This window comes from Danio rerio, chromosome 4 (assembly GCF_052040795.2).
Source record: "Danio rerio strain M-AB ecotype USA chromosome 4, GRCz13ab, whole genome shotgun sequence".
Lineage (NCBI taxonomy): Eukaryota > Metazoa > Chordata > Actinopteri > Cypriniformes > Danionidae > Danio > Danio rerio.
In genome coordinates this window covers 79,051,631-79,073,844 of record NC_141024.2, presented here as the reverse complement: position 1 = coordinate 79,073,844, position 22,214 = coordinate 79,051,631, and the positions used below count along the sequence as shown (strand labels likewise).

Genomic DNA, 22,214 nt, shown 5'->3' with positions numbered 1-22,214 from the left:
TGGCCCTGTCAGTGCTAGGCACACTGATTGATGCAGTAGGTCACCAAGTTTATGGACAGGGGGAAATTAGAGTGTCAGGATAGCCTATGGCAAAGTCCCAGTAAAGCAAGGGCTTTGGAAGTGCATTGGTTGCACAACAAAGCAAACGATCAAAGCATCCCACATTCGTTTTCACCATGCATGTAGACTTTCCAGTTGACCCAGCAGCACCTCCCACGATTTGCTAAACCCATCCTCATGCACCATTTGGAATCGTGAAAAGCCTTTTGTCTTTTTTCATTTCTGTACTTTTACCCACGCACTAAAACAGCAATATGGAGCGCTTCACGGATTTGCGTGTCATCCTTTCGCAGGGGCCATGCTAATCTTCTCTGTATCGATCCAATTTTAGTATATGTGCCACCGTAGCGAGCACAGAGCAGTGGTCAAGCTCAGGGCATATGTATGCCTCGAGTCCCAGCAATGTTCCTTCAAGGTGGTGGGCACCGGAGAGCCATGTTCCCACTTGTATGCCGTGCACTACAGAGCTTTGGCCCTGTCAGTGCTAGGCACACTGATTGATGCAGTAGGTCACCAAGTTTATGGACAGGGGGAAATTAGAGTGTCAGGATAGCCTATGGCAAAGTCCCACTAAAGCAAGGGCTTTGGAAGTGCATTAGCACAACAAAACAAACGATCAAAGCATCCCACATTCGTTTTCACCATGCATGTAGACTTTCCAGTTGACCCAGCAGCACCTCCCACGATTTGCTAAACCCATCCTCAAGCACCATTTGGAATCGTGAAAAGCCTTTTGTCTTTTTTCATTTCTGTACTTTTACCCACGCACTAAAACAGCAATATGGAGCGCTTCACGGATTTGCGTGTCATCCTTTCGCAGGGGCCATGCTAATCTTCTCTGTATCGATCCAATTTTAGTATATGTGCCACCGTAGCGAGCACGGATGAGTGGACAGGCTCAGGGCATATGTACGCCTCGAGTCCCAGCAATGTTCCTCCAAGGTGGTGGGACCTGGAGAGCCATGTTCCCACTTGTATGCCGTGCACTACAGAGCTTTGGCCCTGTCAGTGCTAGGCACACTGATTGATGCAGTAGGTCACCAAGTTTATGGACAGGGGGAAATTAGAGTGTCAGGATAGCCTATGGCAAAGTCCCAGTAAAGCAAGGGCTTTGGAAGTGCATTGGTTGCACAACAAAGCAAACGATCAAAGCATTCCACATTCGTTTTCACCATGCATGTAGACTTTCCAGTTGACCCAGCAGCACCTCCCACGATTTGCTAAACCCATCCTCATGCACCATTTGGAATCGTGAAAAGCCTTTTGTCTTTTTTCATTTCTGTACTTTTACCCACGCACTAAAACAGCAATATGGAGCGCTTCACGGATTTGTGTGTCATCCTTTCGCAGGGGCCATGCTAATCTTCTCTGTATCGATCCAATTTTAGTATATGTGCCACCGTAGCGAGCACAGACCAGTGGTCAAGCTCAGGGCATATGTATGCCTCGAGTCCCAGCAATGTTCCTCCAGGGTGGTGGGCACCGGAGAGCCATGTTCCCACTTGTATGCCGTGCACTACAGAGCTTTGGCCCTGTCAGTGCTAGGCACACTGATTGATGCAGTAGGTCACCAAGTTTATGGACGGGGGGGAAATTAGAGTGTCAGGATAGCCTATGGCAATCGCACTAAAGCAAGGGCTTTGGAAGTGCATTAGCACAACAAAACAAATGATCAAAGCATCCCACATTCGCTGTTACCATGCATGTAGACTTTCCAGTTGACCCAGCAGCACCTCCCACGATTTGCTAAACCCATCGTCATGCACCATTTGGAAACGTGAAAAGCCTTTTGTCTTTTTTCATTTCTGTACTTTTACCCACGCACTAAAAAAGCAATATGGAGCGCTTCACGGATTTGCGTGTCATCCTTTCGCAGGGGCCATGCTAATCTTCTCTGTATCGATCCAATTTTAGTATATGTGCCACCGTAGCGAGCACAGATCAGAAGTCAGGCTCAGGGCATATGTACGCCTCGAGTCCCAGCAATGTTCCTCCAAGGTGGTGGGACCTGGAGAGCCATGTTCCCACTTGTATGCCTTGCACTACAGAGCTTTGGCCCTGTCAGTGCTAGGCACACTGATTGATGCAGTAGGTCACCAAGTTTATGGACAGGGGGAAATTAGAGTGTCAGGATAGCCTATGGCAAAGTCCCAGTAAAGCAAGGGCTTTGGAAGTGCATTGGTTGCACAACAAAGCAAACGATCAAAGCATCCCACATTCGTTTTCACCATGCATGTAGACTTTCCAGTTGACCCAGCAGCACCTCCCACGATTTGCTAAACCCATCCTCATGCACCATTTGGAATCGTGAAAAGCCTTTTGTCTTTTTTCATTTCTGTACTTTTACCCACGCACTAAAACAGCAATATGGAGCGCTTCACGGATCTGCGTGTCATCCTTTCGCCTCTTGCGGGAGAATCTTCGGTTCCCTTCCCGTTCCACAGTTCCACTTTCCCTTCTTCCTGATTGGCCCGACGTCTGGCTCAGGATTGGTCGACGCAAAGTTCCACAAAGCGTGCTTCCGAATTTGGTCATGTCATGTAGCGTGCCGTTGGCTCTTTGAGAAAGTTCCACTGAACGTGCGCTCCGATTGGCCGCTGGGCGGGACCTCCAGGAAGCGCGATTTATAAAGCGGTGCAGTGGATAGAGGAAGTTAAAAAAGGAGACAAAACAGACTATAAAGACGACAAGCTTTGTTGTAAATGTTTATTTTGTTTGACAAAAAAATAGATATATACATGTATATGTTTTAGGGCTTTATGATAGCATAGAAAAACGCGATTATTTCTAAAATAACATTTCCCTAGAAAAATGCATTTTTTCTGTGTTATTAAATCATTTACTTAATAATATTAAATGGTTAAAAGATATTGTTCAGATGCAATTAGCTCTAATTCTAAAAATTATAAGTCTAATAACACTGTCAAGGTGCAAACATTTAGTCTTTAAAACAACTAAGCAAGATAAATGTTTATTTTGTATAAAACAAATATAAATATACATGTACAAGTTGTAGGGCTTTATGATAGCATAGAAACTGCTATTATTTCTAAAATAACATTTATGATAGCATAGAAACTGCTATTATTTCTAAAATAACATTTATGACAGCATAGAAATTGCTATTATTTCTAAAATAACAATTCCATTCAAAAATGCATTATTTTATCTGTGTTATTAAATCATTTACTTAATAATATTAAATAGTTAAAAGATATTGTTCAGATGCAAATAACTAATTCTAAAAATTAAGTCTAAGTCTAAAAACACTGTAAAGGTGCAAACATTTAGTCTTTAAAACAACTAAGCAAGATATTCAGACTCTGATTGGCTGTTGTCATTTTCTTTTTTCTTCTTAACTTCTGCTATTAGTGTTTATTTACAGCTCTGGGTTAAGCTTTGAGCTGCTCTAGCAAATAGCCGAGCAGCAACTACTGGGAAGGTAGTTTATAAAATAATAATTTATCATATGTTTGTGATTTTTTTTTTTTTTAAATATTGCATAAACTGTTGTGATAATAAAATAATTTTACGCTATATTGTACTGCCCTAATATGTTAAAAGTATAAATGGTTATATATTTTGTGTAAATAAACATTTTTCTATTTTATTTCTAATCTCTGTGTACATTTCAGCTTTTTTTTTTAAAGATATTTGTTCAGTAGCTACAGTGTCCCAAGAGTGAGTTATCTGTTGTGACTTGAATAACTTTACACAATATTTATATTACACTTTACATAATTGTTTTCTATTCATTTATTGCAAACAAGAGTTGAAGGATAAAATTAAACTTCCAAAAATACACTGCGTACATATTCATGTGGTTGCTTTAATGTTATCATTGTGTAATTTAAAGTATGGTAATATTAGGGTTCTGTATATTATTCATAAACAAGTTATAAACTCTAGTTTAGCTAACAGTAAAAATAAAATGGTATAAAATTATATTGTAAATTAAATTTAGGTAAATATTCAATGTAAATGCAGTAACACCTAAAAATATGTGTATATGTAAATACAACTGTAAACATTGATGTAAATGAAATATTTTAAAATATATTTAATTGAATTTTTAAATAATTTATTAAACTTTAAAAAATTGACAAACCTATTTAAATATCAATGCCTGAAATTTAAATTTGAAAGTATTTTAATATAATATTTCTTATATCCTACAACCTAATATTTTTAGGTACTATATTTAATCAGTTGTTTAAATATTTTATTATGTGTTATTTAATATTAATAAATAGGTTACCTGAACATTATGGTCTATATAATTGACAAAATTCTAAAACATTTAAAAGTCAATATTTCAGTATGTTTATTATTGAACTATTAAAATATTTTATTTCTTAAAAGGTGTCAAATATAAGTCCTGATTATAAAAACATTTTATCTAACTGACATGCAATTCAAAAAAGCTATATTTAGTTATGTTGCAAATAAACATAGAATTATATTTGAATATAATGTAATACATTTATTAAAAAAATAATACTTATTATTATTATATGTTACTCAATTCATTTAAAATGGATTTTCTTTTTCAAATTATGTAATAAATGATATACAATGAGAGCAGTCTACAGCACATGGCTAATTAATATGCACCTGTCATACCCCAGAAAGCACATGGCTAATTATGCCAGTTCCCGCCTTTGATTTTTTACCATATTGGGTAATTTGTTTAATTTCAACAAGCATGAGCACCCTTCAAGGCCACAGGTGACCCCAATGGGGTTCAGGGGTCACTACCCTGCAGTCTAAGGCCATGTGACGTCGAGAGGACCGCTGGGGGCCGCAGGGTGGGGACAGAGAAGATCCATCAGGTTCCTTTTCGCAGGGGCCATGCTAATCTTCTCTGTATCGATCCAATTTTAGTATATGTGCCACCGTAGCGAGCACGGATGAGTGGACAGGCTCAGGGCATATGTACGCCTCGAGTCCCAGCAATGTTCCTCCAAGGTGGTGGGACCTGGAGAGCCATGTTCCCACTTGTATGCCGTGCACTACAGAGCTTTGGCCCTGTCAGTGCTAGGCACACTGATTGATGCAGTAGGTCACCAAGTTTATGGACAGGGGGAAATTAGAGTGTCAGGATAGCCTATGGCAAAGTCCCAGTAAAGCAAGGGCTTTGGAAGTGCATTGGTTGCACAACAAAGCAAACGATCAAAGCATCCCACATTCGTTTTCACCATGCATGTAGACTTTCCAGTTGACCCAGCAGCACCTCCCACGATTTGCTAAACCCATCCTCATGCACCATTTGGAATCGTGAAAAGCCTTTTGTCTTTTTTCATTTCTGTACTTTTACCCACGCACTAAAACAGCAATATGGAGCGCTTCACGGATTTGCGTGTCATCCTTTCGCAGGGGCCATGCTAATCTTCTCTGTATCGATCCAATTTTAGTATATGTGCCACCGTAGCGAGCACAGACCAGTGGTCAGGCTCAGGGCATATGTACGCCTCGAGTCCCAGCAATGTTCCTCCAAGGTGGTGGGACCTGGAGAGCCATGTTCCCACTTGTATGCCTTGCACTACAGAGCTTTGGCCCTGTCAGTGCTAGGCACACTGATTGATGCAGTAGGTCACCAAGTTTATGAACAGGGGGAAATTAGAGTGTCAGGATAGCCTATGGCAAAGTCCCAGTAAAGCAAGGGCTTTGGAAGTGCATTGGTTGCACAACAAAGCAAACGATCAAAGCATCCCACATTCGTTTTCACCATGCATGTAGACTTTCCAGTTGACCCAGCAGCACCTCCCACGATTTGCTAAACCCATCCTCATGCACCATTTGGAATCGTGAAAAGCCTTTTGTCTTTTTTCATTTCTGTACTTTTACCCACGCACTAAAACAGCAATATGGAGCGCTTCACGGATTTGCGTGTCATCCTTTCGCAGGGGCCATGCTAATCTTCTCTGTATCGATCCAATTTTAGTATATGTGCCACCGTAGCGAGCACAGACCAGTGGTCAAGCTCAGGGCATATGTATGCCTCGAGTCCCAGCAATGTTCCTCCAGGGTGGTGGGCACCGGAGAGCCATGTTCCCACTTGTATGCCGTGCACTACAGAGCTTTGGCCCTATCAGTGCTAGGCACACTGATTGATGCAGTAGGTCACCAAGTTTATGGACGGGGGGGGGGAAATTAGAGTGTCAGGATAGCCTATGGCAATCGCACTAAAGCAAGGGCTTTGGAAGTGCATTAGCACAACAAAACAAATGATCAAAGCATCCCACATTCGTTGTTACCATGCATGTAGACTTTCCAGTTGACCCAGCAGCACCTCCCACGATTTGCTAAACCCATCGTCATGCACCATTTGGAAACGTGAAAAGCCTTTTGTCTTTTTTCATTTCTGTACTTTTACCCACGCACTAAAAAAGCAATATGGAGCGCTTCACGGATTTGCGTGTCATCCTTTCGCAGGGGCCATGCTAATCTTCTCTGTATCTATCCAATTTTAGTATATGTGCCACCGTAGCGAGCACAGATCAGAAGTCAGGCTCAGGGCATATGTACGCCTCGAGTCCCAGCAATGTTCCTCCAAGGTGGTGGGACCTGGAGAGCCATGTTCCCACTTGTATGCCGTGCACTACAGAGCTTTGGCCCTGTCAGTGCTAGGCACACTGATTGATGCAGTAGGTCACCAAGTTTATGGACAGGGGGAAATTAGAGTGTCAGGATAGCCTATGGCAAAGTCCCAGTAAAGCAAGGGCTTTGGAAGTGCATTGGTTGCACAACAAAGCAAACGATCAAAGCATCCCACATTCGTTTTCACCATGCATGTAGACTTTCCAGTTGACCCAGCAGCACCTCCCGTGATTTGCTAAACCCATCCTCATGCACTATTTGGAATCGTGAAAAGCCTTTTGTCTTTTTTCATTTCTGTACTTTTACCCACGCACTAAAACAGCAATATGGAGCGCTTCACGGATCTGCGTGTCATCCTTTCGCAGGGGCCATGCTAATCTTCTCTGTATCGATCCAATTTTAGTATATGTGCCACCGTAGCGAGCACAGATCAGCATTCAGGCTCAGGGCATATGTACGCTTCGTGTCCCAGCAATGTTCCTCCAAGGTGGTGGGACCTGGAGAGCCATGTTCCCACTTGTATGCCGTGCACTACAGAGCTTTGGCCCTGTCAGTGCTAGGCACACTGATTGATGCAGTAGGTCACCAAGTTTATGGACAGGGGGAAATTAGAGTGTCAGGATAGCCTATGGCAAAGTCCCAGTAAAGCAAGGGCTTTGAAAGTGCATTGGTTGCACAACAAAGCAAACGATCAAAGCATCCCACATTCGTTTTCACCATGCATGTAGACTTTCCAGTTGACCCAGCAGCACCTCCCACGATTTGCTAAACCCATCCTCAAGCACCATTTGGAATCGTGAAAAGCCTTTTGTCTTTTTTCATTTCTGTACTTTTACCCACGCACTAAAACAGCAATATGGAGCGCTTCACGGATTTGCGTGTCATCCTTTCGCAGGGGCCATGCTAATCTTCTCTGTATCGATCCAATTTTAGTATATGTGCCACCGTAGCGAGCACGGATGAGTGGACAGGCTCAGGGCATATGTACGCCTCGAGTCCCAGCAATGTTCCTCCAAGGTGGTGGGACCTGGAGAGCCATGTTCCCACTTGTATGCCGTGCACTACAGAGCTTTGGCCCTGTCAGTGCTAGGCACACTGATTGATGCAGTAGGTCACCAAGTTTATGGACAGGGGGAAATTAGAGTGTCAGGATAGCCTATGGCAAAGTCCCAGTAAAGCAAGGGCTTTGGAAGTGCATTGGTTGCACAACAAAGCAAACGATCAAAGCATCCCACATTCGTTTTCACCATGCATGTAGACTTTCCAGTTGACCCAGCAGCACCTCCCACGATTTGCTAAACCCATCCTCATGCACCATTTGGAATCGTGAAAAGCCTTTTGTCTTTTTTCATTTCTGTACTTTTACCCACGCACTAAAACAGCAATATGGAGCGCTTCACGGATTTGCGTGTCATCCTTTCGCAGGGGCCATGCTAATCTTCTCTGTATCGATCCAATTTTAGTATATGTGCCACCGTAGCGAGCACAGACCAGTGGTCAAGCTCAGGGCATATGTATGCCTCGAGTCCCAGCAATGTTCCTCCAGGGTGGTGGGCACCGGAGAGCCATGTTCCCACTTGTATGCCGTGCACTACAGAGCTTTGGCCCTATCAGTGCTAGGCACACTGATTGATGCAGTAGGTCACCAAGTTTATGGACGGGGGGGGAAATTAGAGTGTCAGGATAGCCTATGGCAATCGCACTAAAGCAAGGGCTTTGGAAGTGCATTAGCACAACAAAACAAATGATCAAAGCATCCCACATTCGTTGTTACCATGCATGTAGACTTTCCAGTTGACCCAGCAGCACCTCCCACGATTTGCTAAACCCATCGTCATGCACCATTTGGAAACGTGAAAAGCCTTTTGTCTTTTTTCATTTCTGTACTTTTACCCACGCACTAAAAAAGCAATATGGAGCGCTTCACGGATTTGCGTGTCATCCTTTCGCAGGGGCCATGCTAATCTTCTCTGTATCTATCCAATTTTAGTATATGTGCCACCGTAGCGAGCACAGATCAGAAGTCAGGCTCAGGGCATATGTACGCCTCGAGTCCCAGCAATGTTCCTCCAAGGTGGTGGGACCTGGAGAGCCATGTTCCCACTTGTATGCCGTGCACTACAGAGCTTTGGCCCTGTCAGTGCTAGGCACACTGATTGATGCAGTAGGTCACCAAGTTTATGGACAGGGGGAAATTAGAGTGTCAGGATAGCCTATGGCAAAGTCCCAGTAAAGCAAGGGCTTTGGAAGTGCATTGGTTGCACAACAAAGCAAACGATCAAAGCATCCCACATTCGTTTTCACCATGCATGTAGACTTTCCAGTTGACCCAGCAGCACCTCCCGTGATTTGCTAAACCCATCCTCATGCACTATTTGGAATCGTGAAAAGCCTTTTGTCTTTTTTCATTTCTGTACTTTTACCCACGCACTAAAACAGCAATATGGAGCGCTTCACGGATCTGCGTGTCATCCTTTCGCAGGGGCCATGCTAATCTTCTCTGTATCGATCCAATTTTAGTATATGTGCCACCGTAGCGAGCACAGATCAGCATTCAGGCTCAGGGCATATGTACGCTTCGTGTCCCAGCAATGTTCCTCCAAGGTGGTGGGACCTGGAGAGCCATGTTCCCACTTGTATGCCGTGCACTACAGAGCTTTGGCCCTGTCAGTGCTAGGCACACTGATTGATGCAGTAGGTCACCAAGTTTATGGACAGGGGGAAATTAGAGTGTCAGGATAGCCTATGGCAAAGTCCCAGTAAAGCAAGGGCTTTGAAAGTGCATTGGTTGCACAACAAAGCAAACGATCAAAGCATCCCACATTCGTTTTCACCATGCATGTAGACTTTCCAGTTGACCCAGCAGCACCTCCCACGATTTGCTAAACCCATCCTCATGCACCATTTGGAATCGTGAAAAGCCTTTTGTCTTTTTTCATTTCTGTACTTTTACCCACGCACTAAAACAGCAATATGGAGCGCTTCACGGATCTGCGTGTCATCCTTTCGCAGGGGCCATGCTAATCTTCTCTGTATCGATCCAATTTTAGTATATGTGCCACCGTAGCAAGCACAGACCAGCGGTCAGGCTCAGGGCATATGTACGCCTCGAGTCCCAGCAATGTTCCTTCAAGGTGGTGGGACCCGAAGAGCCATGTTCCCACTTGTATGCCGTGCACTACAGAGCTTTGGCCCTGTCAGTGCTAGGCACACTGATTGATGCAGTAGGTCACCAAGTTTATGGACAGGGGGAAATTAGAGTGTCAGGATAGCCTATGGCAAAGTCCCAGTAAAGCAAGGGCTTTGGAAGTGCATTGGTTGCACAACAAAGCAAACGATCAAAGCATCCCACATTCGTTTTCACCATGCATGTAGACTTTCCAGTTGACCCAGCAGCACCTCCCACGATTTGCTAAACCCATCCTCATGCACCATTTGGAATCGTGAAAAGCCTTTTGTCTTTTTGCATTTCTGTACTTTTACCCACGCACTAAAACAGCAATATGGAGCGCTTCACGGATTTGCGTGTCATCCTTTCGCAGGGGCCATGCTAATCTTCTCTGTATCAATCCAATTTTAGTATATGTGCCACCGTAGCGAGCACAGACCAGTGGTCAGGCTCAGGGCATATGTATGCCTCGAGTCCCAGCAATGTTCCTCCAGGGTGGTGGGCACCGGAGAGCCATGTTCCCACTTGTATGCCGTGCACTACAGAGCTTTGGCCCTGTCAGTGCTAGGCACACTGATTGATGCAGTAGGTCACCAAGTTTATGGACGGGGGGGGAAATTAGAGTGTCACGATAGCCTATGGCAATCCCACTAAAGCAAGGGCTTTGGAAGTGCATTAGCACAACAAAACAAACGATCAAAGCATCCCACATTCGTTTTCACCATGCATGTAGACTTTCCAGTTGACCCAGCAGCACCTCCCACGATTTGCTAAACCCATCCTCATGCACCATTTGGAATCGTGAAAAGCCTTTTGTCTTTTTGCATTTCTGTATTTTTACCCACGCACTAAAAAAGCAATATGGAGCGCTTCACGGATTTGCGTGTCATCCTTTCACAGGGGTCATGCTAATCTTCTCTGTATCGATCCAATTTTAGTATATGTGCCACCGTAGCGAGCACAGATCAGCAGTTAGGCTTAGGGCATATGTACGCCTCGAGTCCCAGCAATGTTCCTCCAAGGTGGTGGGACCTGGAGAGCCATGTTCCCACTTGTATGCCGTGCACTACAGAGCTTTGGTCCTGTCAGTGCTAGGCACACTGATTGATGCAGTAGGTCACCAAGTTTAAAGACTGGGGAAATTAGAGTGTCAGGTTAGCCTATGGCAAAGTCCCACTAAAGCAAAGGCTTTGGAAGTGCATTGGTTGCACAACAAAACAAACGATCAAAGCATCCCACATTCGTTTTCACCATGCATGTAGACTTTCCAGTTGACCCAAGTAGCACCTCCCACGATTTGCTAAACCCATCCTCATGCACCATTTGGAATCGTGAAAAGCCTTTTGTCTTTTTTCATTTCTGTACTTTTACCCACGCACTAAAACAGCAATATGGAGCACTTCACGGATTTGCGTGTCATCCTTTCACAGGGGCCATGCTAATCTTCTCTGTATCGACCCAATTTTAGTATATGTGCCACCATAGCAAGCACTCAGGCTCAGGGCATATGTACGCCTCGAGTCCCAGCAATGTTCCTCCAAGGTGGTGGGACCTAGAGAGCCATGTTCCCACTTGTATGCCGTGCACTACAGAGCTTTGGCCCTGTCAGTGCTAGGCACACTGATTGATGCAGTAGGTCACCAAGTTTATGGACAGGGGGAAATTAGAGTGTCAGGATAGCCTATGGCAAAGTCCCACTAAAGCAAGGGCTTTGGAAGTGCATTGGTTGCACAACAAAACAAACGATCAAAGCATCCCACATTCGTTTTCACCATGCATGTAGACTTTCCAGTTGACCCAGTAGCACCTCCCACGATTTGCTAAACCCATCCTCATGCACCATTTGGAATCGTGAAAAGCCTTTTGTCTTTTTTCATTTCTGTACTTTTACCCACGCACTAAAACAGCAATATGGAGCGCTTCACGGATTTGCGTGTCATCCTTTCGCAGGGGCCATGCTAATATTTTCTGTATCGATCCAAGTATATGTTTTTTTTTTTCAAAACATCAGTTCAGAAGCATATAAAAATATCATTTACAAACATTCCTTATGACATTATGTTGGTTTCAAAACAGGAAAACAACAAGCATAATCATTCTGGCAAATCTATTTTCAAACCATCTAGTGAGTACGTAATATAAGGAGTATTCAACATAAACGTTTTGTAAAATTCAGTCTCTTTTTCTTCCATTCTAAAATATTGTTCCACAGTTTTAATATAGTTTTCCAGTTTCTTTTACACATTGTCCATAACTCCATTTTAGCATGTTTATTTTTAACAATGTTTCTCCTTTCTCAAATTACAGTTCTTGCAACTGATAGAAACAAATTGGCAATTCTTGTTTTACTTCCATTAAAACTAGGGATGCACGATATATCGGCGCCCATATCGTTATTGTCCGATAAATGCTATTTTTAAGATTATCGTTATCGATCCGATGTTGACACTTTGCAATTTCGAAATCATATCTTTTTTGCTTCAAGTATAGACTATTCAGTTCATAAGAGCAGTTCAATCTTTTATGAAGTTTGCTGTATAAAAATATAACAATTTAAAATATTTATTATTATCGGCCTATACATATCGGCTATCGGCCTCCAAGTCTGAAGAATTATCGGTTATCGGTATCGGCCAAAAAATCCATATCGGTGCATCCCTAATTAAAACCAAATAAAAATATTTTATACCATTCTGTCTCCTCCTCAATCAGTTTTACTTTTCATCATTTGTTTAATACTTTCTTTTAACTTTGCCATAAATGTATTAAATTCAACACATTTTAAAAACAAATGCATAATACCTTCATTTTCCAGTCCACATATTTTGCATAATGCATTCTCACTGCTTCCAATTTGTGCCAGTTTTGTTTCAGTGAAAATAACATTATGTCTGATGAAATAATCCAACGTTTCAATTTTTGCGTCTAAATATTTCCATTTTAAATTCTTCCAGATTCCCTCTTCGTCTATTTCCACAAATATTTTTTTCCAAAATTGTTCTGAAACTGGTCTTTTATGCACTTTGTTTCTGAAACAAATGTAGAAATTTTTGAGAACACATTCTTGAAAATCTTTCTCATTTTCCTTTAAAAACATTTTCACATTATTCCTTCATTCGAATCTATGATTTCAAAACTTTCTGGATCCACACCTACAAATGTTTCCATAATTTATTGTCCACCCAAACTAAATAATGAATTTCTAAATGACTTTGCTGCTTTTTAACACATATTACCACCCTCTCACCTAATATTATGGTTTTAGGAGATTTTAATATTCATGTGGATAATTTTAATAACTCCCTTACAAGAGATTTTATATCCTGTCTTGAGAGCTTTGGACTTCAACAGCATGTCAATGTTCCCACACACTCTAAAGGACACACCCTCAACCTCATCTGCTGCTCTGGTGTTTCACCCATTGACCTCTCTGCTGAGGAACTCCCTATAACGGATAATTTTCTCCTCTGATTTAATTTTGCACTCTCTCTTTCTTCCACCAAATCTCTCCGTACTATTTCCTTCCGTAACATAAAACATATTAATTTAAAATCCTTTTTTTTGCTAGTATTAACTCTCTTCCTGAAATTACTAACCTTTCATCACCAAATGATTTAGTTTCTCATTACAACATTGGACTTCACTATAAATCTCTGTAATAAAGTTCACGGCCCTTTGGCCGCCTGGAAGAAGGAGGCGGAGAACCGACGTAGTTTAAAAATATTTATTAATAACAGGGACGGCAGCTCCTCACGGAGACAATGGGGGGGTTGGCGCCACAGCCCCTGCGAGACCTATATGAGATGGGCCGAGAGAACAGGAGATGAAAAAAAAGGAAAGACAGAGTAGACCAGGAAAGGGGAGAGAGGAAAATGAAAAAAAAAATTGGGGTTCGGTTCTCCAGACACGCTGCCACTCGGTCCTCCACCAGCTGAGAGATGCGATGACGTGCTGGGAGCCCTGTGGAGGAATCTATCCACCCGTCTGTCTTCTGGCGTCCGGCGGCGGTTCTCCTGGCTGGCTGGCGGCATCTCTGGTCTCCTGCTCCGCTTCCGTGGATGGATGCAGGCTCTGGCATCATGGTGGATCGCGGCAACTCCCCCGGGTTCTGTGGGATGGCTCCCTTCAGCACTTTCCCCTTCGGTGGTGAGCCCTGCGTCTCCTGCTCCTCCCCATGCTGGGAGACGGCAGCAGGCAGATCCTTTCCTCGCCAGCCTCAGGCCGTCCCGGCACTCTGGGCAGACGAACAGGTTTCTCCCCCACTCGGGTTAACTCCCAAACACTCGCCCCTCTCTCAGCGGCAAGGGCATCTGGACAACGCGTCCCTCCTTCTCCCGGGCTTCGGCACCACTGTAATAAAGTTCATGGCCCTTTGGCCGCCAGAAAGAAGGAGGCGGAGAACCAACGCAGTTTTAAAATATTTATTAATAACAGGGACGGCAGTCTCCGTGTCTAAACCAAAACGGACGGACGGCAGTCTTCGTGAGGAAGCAAACTGAAAGCAAAAGTAAAATATGTCCGGGCCCGGTCCTCTCTCGGCTTCCTCTGCCATAGTTCCTCCTTTTATGGTCCAGAGCTCCTTCCGTGGGATCCGAGGCAGGTGCGCACCGCAGGTGTATCCACTTACGCGGTGGCCTTACTCCGTTCCCACGGCTCTCGGCCACGCCCCCTCGCCACAGTCTCATATGGATTTTTTGAACATCTGACAGAAATAAAGTCAATCAGGTAAGCAATGAGCCTAGCTGCTGCTGCTTCTCTTCTGTTTCTGCATATTAACAGCAGGTGTTCATCATCAGTCCTCAATCATCACTTAATTAAACTCATCATCGGCTCATTAACTTTACTCTGCTGCTGAGTAAATTTTGCTCAATTTAGAGAGGGACCAAATGTTCTCTGAACTGAGTAAATTTTACTCTGATGATTTTACTGTGTACAGGTATGGATCATATGTTTTGTCCCAGCTAAGATCTTAAAATGTTCTTCACTTCTCATAGTAACAACTAATGATAATAATAGTCATGGTCACATATATTGCTGTATATGAAGGGATATTTATTTATTAGCATGATGGTTGCTATATATTAATAAAACAACTGTTTACTATGTAAATGGAGCTATCAAACCGACACGAGCATTGAAAATAGTACATAAGCTAAACTTTTTCAGGTTTTGTGCAGCCATATATACATGTAAGTAATATCACAGTATAAAAATAACCTACAACACGAAATCTCTAGGACAGGTGAACTTTCTGACGACACAGCGTCACCAGCACAGACCAAACACTGCACAAAGAATGAGATATTTCAAACATGATGTGACCTTAGCATTAATGTAACAATAAAAATAACTAACCGCACAAAATCTCTGTAATGGATGAACGTCTGACAGCGCAGCGTCAGGCACACAGACAAAATACTGCACACACAGTGAAATATTTTAAATGTGATGTGAGCAAAACATACTGTTTATCAGAACAGGATAAAAATAACCTACCACTATAAATCACTACAACAGGTGTACTTGCTGACAGCGCAGCCTCACGAACAAAGACAAAATGCTGCACAAAGAGTGAAAAACTTTGAACGTGATGTAACCAGAACATACTGTGCATCAATATAACAGTATAAAAATAACTTACCACACGAAATCTCTACGACAGGAGTACATTCTGAAGGCGCAGCCTCACGAATACTGCTCAAAAAGTGAGATATTTTAAACATGTCGTGAACAAAACATACTGTGCATCAATATAACAGTATAAAAATAACTTTCCACACAAAATCACTTTAACATATGAATTTATCTTGACAGCAGATGAACTTTCAGACCCGATAAATTGAGCATTCAGAGCAAGAGAAACTTTGGAAAATCCTCAGCGCTGATTGGCCCTGATTTTAAACTTTAGACAATGCATCCCTCCGATTAGCCCATGGTCTAAGCAAACTGTAGACAATCGCGGCTTCTCGTTGGACGAGAGTCTACAGTCTACAGTTACCATTGCACGTTCCCTGGGCAGATGTCTGCGAGCTCCCCTAATATGGGAATCTCGACTGCATAATTTCTGGTAGTGGGGGACTGCGTTCGCGCTCTCCCCTGAGCACAGTGGTTCAAGACAGAGTTCAGGCGATAGCGTCGGACCCGGCTGGAGCCAAGTGGTGCTCGCTGCAGAGCCATTTGAGGAGAGCTTAGCTCCAGCGAGGGGGAGCTTAAGCTTGAGCTCCACCTTTTTTGCACTTCTTCTACGAGTGATGTCACTGGGGGTAGGGTTAGGGGCGGGGTTGGTGTACGCATTAAAACAGCTTACAGGAGGAGGAGCGACAGCTCATGCTCCCCCTCGCTGGAGCTCAGCTCTCCTCAAATGGCTCTGCAGCGAGCACCCTCTCGCTGGAGCGGCGCTTCCCTCTCTTCCTCGTCCTTTGCCAAGCCTCTTTTGCTCCAGTAGAGCCGCGCGCGCCTGTGGAAGGCCTGCCCACCCGTCGCTAGAAGAGCCCGTTCTGACGCCGAAAACTACTCGAAAGGTCCCCCCTCAAAGCGGTTTGACCAGGTGAAGGAACACGCAAAGAGAGCCCCCGGTGGCTTTTGTCCGCCGAGCGAGTGTGCCCTGTGGAATGTCAGAATTTTATTTTTACCGGCCTGCCGCTGTTACTGACGGAACGAATGCAGACCGTGTGAAAGGTCATCATTTTATCTGCCATTAAGTAAGCGAACGCTTCGGCTCGGATCAGAGGTAACTTTGTTTCAAGAACTGCAATCTTTTGCAGACGTCTGTGGCGTTTTGGGTAGAGGGACGGTTCTAAACCAATCTGAACCAGAGGCAATTTCGCAGCCAGCCGTCGGTGGTTTCCCGTCCCAGGAATGTAAGGTGCTTGCAGCGGGAGGTTGTTTCGTTAGCGCTTCCGCTTTCGTCAGTGAAGTTCTTTTGCGGAACGTTTGTAGATCCCGTCGTCTTCTTCAAGCTATGTCGTTTGATCACTGTGCTGATAGGCTGACGTAAGAAAACAGGACACAAAACATACAAGGCAAGAGTGCAAAGCACGGAGCTCTAGGCAAAGGCGGTCCGAACCGCAGCAAAGCAGGAGGTCGACATGTCCAAATAGACCAAATCAGAAACTAAGCAGAGAAAAACGGCATCTGTAGAGAAAGAAAACAGATGGAGGAAAAGAAAGAAAGAACAGGAGGATCCCCTCCCCTCCCCCCATAGAGGGTCTGTTATGCCCAGATCGAGTGCGTCCGGTGGAATCCATGTGTTGGCAGCCCCAACTGATGACAAAACACAAAGCAAGCATCTGGAGGAAGCTCAAACTCTTCATGCGTTGCCACAGTTACTAGCGAGTGGTTTGCAGGCACAGGCACGTCTGCTGCAAGTACAGCGCCGTCAGGAGACAGGGGTTGCTGGCCCATTCCCCATGCTCGGTGGCTGGGCATCACCGCCCTGGAGTACGGCCGATAGAAAACGGCAGCTGCCATTTGCGCCACCCGGCAACTCATACTTACCTGGCAGGGGAGATACCATGATCAAGAAGGTGGTTCACCCAGGGCGAGGCTTGGCCATTGCACTCCGGCCACGCTGACCCCTGCGAATTCCCCAAATGTGGGAATCTCGACTGCATAATTTCTGGTAGTGGGGGACTGCGTTCGCGCTCTCCCCTGAGCACAGTGGTTCAAGACAGAGCTCAGGCGGTAGCGTCGGACCCGGCTGGAGCCAAGTGGTGCTCGCTGCAGAGCCATTTGAGGAGAGCTGAGCTCCAGCGAGGGGGAGCTTAAGCTTGAGCTCCACCTTTTTTGCACTTCTTCTACGAGTGATGTCACTGGGGGTAGGGTTAGGGGTGGGGTTGGTGTACGCATTAAAACAGCTTACAGGAGGAGGAGCGACAGCTCATGCTCCCCCTCGCTGGAGCTCAGCTCTCCTCGAATGGCTCTGCAGCGAGCACCCCCTCGCTGGAGCGGCGCTTTCCTCTCTTCCTCGTCCTCTGCCAAGCCTCTTTTGCTCCAGTAGAGCCGCGCGCGCCTGTGGAAGGCCTGCCCACCCGTCGCTAGAAGAGTCTGTTCTGACGCCGAAAACTACTCGAAGGTCCCCCCTCAAAGCGGTTTGACCAGGTGAAGGAACACGCAAAGAGAGCCCCCGGTGGCTTTTGTCCGCCAAGCGAGTGTGCCCTGTGGAATGTCAGAATTTTATTTTTACCGGCCTGCCGCTGTTACTGACGGAACGAATGCAGACCGTGTGAAAGGTCATCATTTTATCTGCCATTAAGTAAGCGAACGCTTCTGCTCGGATCAGAGGTAACTTTGTTTCAAGAACTGCAATCTTTTGCAGAGGTCTGTGGCCTTTTGGGCAGAGGGACGGTTCTAAACCAATCTGAACCACAGGCAATTTCGCAGCCAGCCGTCGGTGGTTTCCCGTCCCAGGAATGTAAGGTGCTTGCAGCGGGAGGTTGTTTCGTTAGCGCTTCCGCTTTCGTCAGTGAAGTTCTTTTGCGGAACGTTTGTAGATCCCCTCGTCTTCTTCAAGCTATGTCGTTTGAGCACTGTGCTGATAGGCTGACGTGAGAAAACAGGACACAAAACATACAAGGCAAGAGTGCAAAGCACGGAGCTCTAGGCAAAGGCGGTCCGAACCGCAGCAAAGCAGGAGGTCGACATGTCCAAATAGACCAAATCAGAAACTAAGCAGAGAAAAACGGCATCTGTAGAGAAAGAAAACAGATGGAGGAAAAGAAAGAAAGAACAGGAGGATCCCCTCCCCTCCCCCCATAGAGGGTCTGTTATCCCCAGGTCGAGTGCGTCCGGTGGAATCCATGTGTTGGCAGCCCCAACTGATGACAAAACACAAAGCAAGCATCTGGAGGAAGCTCAAACTCTTCATGCGTTGCCACAGTTACTAGCGAGTGGTTTGCAGGCACAGGCACGTCTGCTGCAAGTACAGCGCCGTCAGGAGACAGGGGTTGCTGGCCCATTCCCCATGCTCGGTGGCTGGGCATCACCGCCCTGGAGTACGGCCGATAGAAAACGGCGGCTGCCATTTGCGCCGCCCGGCAACTCATACTTACCTGGCAGGGGAGATACCATGATCAAGAAGGTGGTTCACCCAGGGCGAGGCTTGGCCATTGCACTCCGGCCACGCTGACCCCTGCGAATGGCGATCGACCTGTACGGCGTGCAAATTTCATTTTAGAAGTGTAGGCAATTACTGCACCTGATTGGTTGATTGAGGTTCAGCAAACCATGAATGAACTGCTTTTGCGAGTGAACAACCCCTTTGTGATGTCACCAAAACAAATAGTAGTAATTGTCAGGACACGTTGCATATGGTGTGGTGCTTTTGAAATTAAAGCAAACAACCCTAACTGTGCATAAAAGTGAACCATGAAATGATCATTTAATAAGTTTGTTATTAAAATTTAAGTTGCTTTTTAAATTAAATGACTTTTAATTGTTCACTCAAAATCCCCATAAACCTCAACAAATGGAATATATAAATTAATATATGTAATATCAGTTCTATAAATAAAATATTCATATGTAATAGTAGTAATTAAAGGTCAAACTTTTTATAAATGCATAATGTTTAGTAGAATTATTCTTAAATATGTTTGTATAACAAAAAATGGAAACATTTTGCTTCTGTTCTATTATATTATACAGATATACCATCATATTTCTAATAGCAGTAATACAATTACATAAAATGAATAATAATCCCTTACTTTGTTACTGGGTAAGTATTTTAATTATAGTAACTAACTACTTTGTAACAAATTACAACAGTTCTATTTTGAGTGTAATGGCATAGGATATTTGAATAATGTACTGTTTTTGTATTTGTGTGTTGCAGGTGGAGCTTGATGTTGGAGTGTGGTTTAAGGATGAATCCACTGGCATCCCATCTGACGGCAACAGGATAAGCTGTCATCGACTCCAGAGCTGGACTTGGAAAAACACAGAGGAGCAATAGACCTTTCAGAGCGCCTGTACCAGAGGTTACTATTAAAATGGACTGCATATTATTGTCATAGACTTGGATAATGATTCTAAATTAAATTCAAAATCAGAAGATTTAGTCAATTTTTAAAAACCAATGAAGTCCTTCCAACACATACAAAAAGAAACACGAGATTGTATTTTATTATCCAAATTTATTAAAAGTGCAAAAGAAAAGTTCTAAACATATTGTTAGACCTGCCTGACATAAAAATGTATACTATAGATATACTTTGTACATAATAAAAAGCACATTACTATTACAATCATAAGTTTTAATATTACTGATAGCAGTTATAGATATAAGAATATATTTGTATACATAAAAAAATACTGCCAGGTCAAGCATTTAGATATAAAAAAATAAAATAAAAAATAAATCCTCTTAAAAAAAAACTAAGCTAACAATTAAAGTATATAAAGCAACATTAGTTATCACAAAGTAATAATTAAAGTACTTTAAATAACATAATTATATATTTTTTATTACTAAAATTTTATAATAAATAAATAATTAAATTAAATAATTATATTAAAGTACTTTAAATAACATTATGATAATATATACTTAATAAACATAAATAAATACATACATAAATAAATAAATAAATAAAAACAAGAAAACAATTAAAGAAATACTGTAAACTGTAAAACATTAAACTGTTAATATAACATACATTTCTGGAACAAAACAGTGTTACAACAATCAACAAATTAGTGTAAAACACTGTAAACTTAAACAGTCAAATGTTAATATAAAATTTGTTTCTACAACAATCAACAAATTAGTGCAAACTGTAAAAAAAAAAAAAAGCTTAACTTTTGTAAATTAACAATAAGTTTCAATCTACAAATTAGTATAAAACTATGTGTACTCTGAAACAGTCAACTGTTAATATTGCGAACATTTGTGCAACAATAAGTGTAAAAAACAGTCAACAAATTAGCGCAAACCATAAAAACCTGTAAACTTTTAAAAAATCAACTGTTATTATAACATACATTTTTGCATCAATACCAGTGTTACAACAATCAACAGATTAGTGTAAAACACTGTAAACTTTCAAACAACCAACTGTTATTATAACATATCCATTTTTGCAACAATAACACTGTTACAAGTCAAGAACTATGAACCGCAACATGGATAGAGGTCCAGTTAGACAGACTCGGAGGCCTGAGACTGAGAGCCCAAGAGAACGTCCACAGCCCTTTTAAAGTCTTCAAAACAGTCAAACGTCTGCCCAGCAAGGTTTGTGGACGTGGAGGCTTTGGAGCTCTCACAGTAGCTCTTCTTTCTGTATTTCTTGTGGCCTTGAGTTGGTTGGCCACACAGAGCACTGATGTAAACCTTCACTGAGGTTGGATGTCCAGAGCCACTGAGTTCTGCCTTTTTCCTCTTGTAGACTGTTGATCTTGAGGGCAACAGTGGCAGAGTGGATGCCTGCGGCAAGGAAACAGCGGGAGGTGCAGTCAGCGGAGTGTGTGTGTGCCGGAGTCCTGCGGGCATCGAATGGGCCGGCGCAGGAACTGGTTGAGCAAGAGCAGAGGGAGGGACAGGTAAGATTTGCGGGAGCCTTTGCTTCAACTTTCGGGTGCCGGCCAGAGAAGTGGTGATAGGATATTGCACTGGAGGCCGGCTGGTATGGGGTCTTTCCTCTGGAAGCTCCTCAGCGGGGGGCTGGCTGGTGCTGGAGACGCTCTGGTGACGACAGAGGACAGACAGACCCTGGTTGGTGACATTTGTGGCTGACAGCGCCTCCTGCCTCCTGATGAACTCGCTCACGCACTTTAAATTTATTTTCAGGATGGGAATCCCGAGTTTGCTGAGCTGATCATCGTCCACCGTCACTCTCTGCTGCACACGCTGGTACAGTTTAGTGATCTGCTGTTTCAGCGGTGACCCTTTAGCTTTTCCTCCAACACCAGGATGAAGCCACAGCTGTTTGACCAGGCAGTACATCAGCCGGTTCTTTCTGGAGTCCACCAAGTGTGCGGCTGAGTACTGCTTGCTGAACTTGAGCTTCTGCACCAGGGACGCCTCAGTCGGATCTCCACTGGTGCGGCCAAACAGAGCATTGCCCCAGCGTGCAGAGTAGAGGCTGTCGAATTGTTGGATGCTGCGGTCATGGAGGTCAAGCTTGTTCCAGGCGCTGATGACCTTTTGCCTGGTCGACTCATTTAAGGCAAGTTTTCCCTCCTCCAGGGCGATCTCAACAAGGACTTTACACAGATACTCTACGTGCTGGTACCCAGGCAGATGATTGGGACCGCACACGTCCTCCACACAGGGGTCAAATTCAGCAGCCACTGCCTGATCGGTGAGGCACAGACGGTTCCTCAGAGGAGTCAGGCTGTCCCTCTCGCGGTCTGAGGAGTAGCCCACATCATCATCTTCCTCCTG

General features: G+C 43.9%; 1 protein-coding gene, 18 non-coding genes and 2 pseudogenes across 19 annotated transcripts in view; 2 read left to right on the top strand and 19 right to left on the bottom strand.

The window, feature by feature from the left end:
• Window positions 1-22,214, bottom strand: part of LOC137489621 (uncharacterized) — a 403,605-nt gene that overhangs the window by 161,265 nt on the left and 220,126 nt on the right. The window lies entirely within an intron of this gene.
• On the bottom strand, window positions 309-415 carry LOC137489675 (U6 spliceosomal RNA). Its single transcript, XR_015489065.1, has one exon. It is a non-coding gene; the product is annotated as a U6 spliceosomal RNA (small nuclear RNA).
• Window positions 836-942, bottom strand: LOC137489678 (U6 spliceosomal RNA). The gene has a single exon (XR_015489054.1). It is a non-coding gene; the product is annotated as a U6 spliceosomal RNA (small nuclear RNA).
• LOC148682954 (U6 spliceosomal RNA) lies at window positions 1,366-1,472 on the bottom strand. The gene has a single exon (XR_015943303.1). It is a non-coding gene; the product is annotated as a U6 spliceosomal RNA (small nuclear RNA).
• LOC141384212 (U6 spliceosomal RNA) lies at window positions 1,892-1,998 on the bottom strand. The gene has a single exon (XR_015489043.1). It is a non-coding gene; the product is annotated as a U6 spliceosomal RNA (small nuclear RNA).
• Window positions 4,895-4,968, bottom strand: LOC137489676 (U6 spliceosomal RNA; annotated as a pseudogene).
• Window positions 5,392-5,498, bottom strand: LOC137489679 (U6 spliceosomal RNA). The gene has a single exon (XR_015484686.1). It is a non-coding gene; the product is annotated as a U6 spliceosomal RNA (small nuclear RNA).
• Window positions 5,922-6,028, bottom strand: LOC141384289 (U6 spliceosomal RNA). Its single transcript, XR_015484685.1, has one exon. It is a non-coding gene; the product is annotated as a U6 spliceosomal RNA (small nuclear RNA).
• Window positions 6,451-6,557, bottom strand: LOC141382038 (U6 spliceosomal RNA). Its single transcript, XR_015484947.1, has one exon. It is a non-coding gene; the product is annotated as a U6 spliceosomal RNA (small nuclear RNA).
• LOC141382035 (U6 spliceosomal RNA) lies at window positions 6,981-7,087 on the bottom strand. The gene has a single exon (XR_015484952.1). It is a non-coding gene; the product is annotated as a U6 spliceosomal RNA (small nuclear RNA).
• LOC141384288 (U6 spliceosomal RNA) lies at window positions 7,511-7,617 on the bottom strand. Its single transcript, XR_015489032.1, has one exon. It is a non-coding gene; the product is annotated as a U6 spliceosomal RNA (small nuclear RNA).
• LOC141384287 (U6 spliceosomal RNA) lies at window positions 8,041-8,147 on the bottom strand. Its single transcript, XR_015484684.1, has one exon. It is a non-coding gene; the product is annotated as a U6 spliceosomal RNA (small nuclear RNA).
• On the bottom strand, window positions 8,568-8,674 carry LOC141382037 (U6 spliceosomal RNA). Its single transcript, XR_015484946.1, has one exon. It is a non-coding gene; the product is annotated as a U6 spliceosomal RNA (small nuclear RNA).
• LOC141382034 (U6 spliceosomal RNA) lies at window positions 9,098-9,204 on the bottom strand. Its single transcript, XR_015484951.1, has one exon. It is a non-coding gene; the product is annotated as a U6 spliceosomal RNA (small nuclear RNA).
• LOC137490791 (U6 spliceosomal RNA) lies at window positions 9,628-9,734 on the bottom strand. Its single transcript, XR_015484953.1, has one exon. It is a non-coding gene; the product is annotated as a U6 spliceosomal RNA (small nuclear RNA).
• Window positions 10,158-10,264, bottom strand: LOC148682953 (U6 spliceosomal RNA). Its single transcript, XR_015943307.1, has one exon. It is a non-coding gene; the product is annotated as a U6 spliceosomal RNA (small nuclear RNA).
• Window positions 10,685-10,791, bottom strand: LOC137490800 (U6 spliceosomal RNA). Its single transcript, XR_015485088.1, has one exon. It is a non-coding gene; the product is annotated as a U6 spliceosomal RNA (small nuclear RNA).
• On the bottom strand, window positions 11,215-11,321 carry LOC141382074 (U6 spliceosomal RNA). The gene has a single exon (XR_015485123.1). It is a non-coding gene; the product is annotated as a U6 spliceosomal RNA (small nuclear RNA).
• Window positions 11,735-11,835, bottom strand: LOC141382085 (U6 spliceosomal RNA; annotated as a pseudogene).
• On the top strand, window positions 17,319-17,482 carry LOC137494268 (U1 spliceosomal RNA). The gene has a single exon (XR_015485034.1). It is a non-coding gene; the product is annotated as a U1 spliceosomal RNA (small nuclear RNA).
• Window positions 18,872-19,028, top strand: LOC137489652 (U1 spliceosomal RNA). Its single transcript, XR_015487009.1, has one exon. It is a non-coding gene; the product is annotated as a U1 spliceosomal RNA (small nuclear RNA).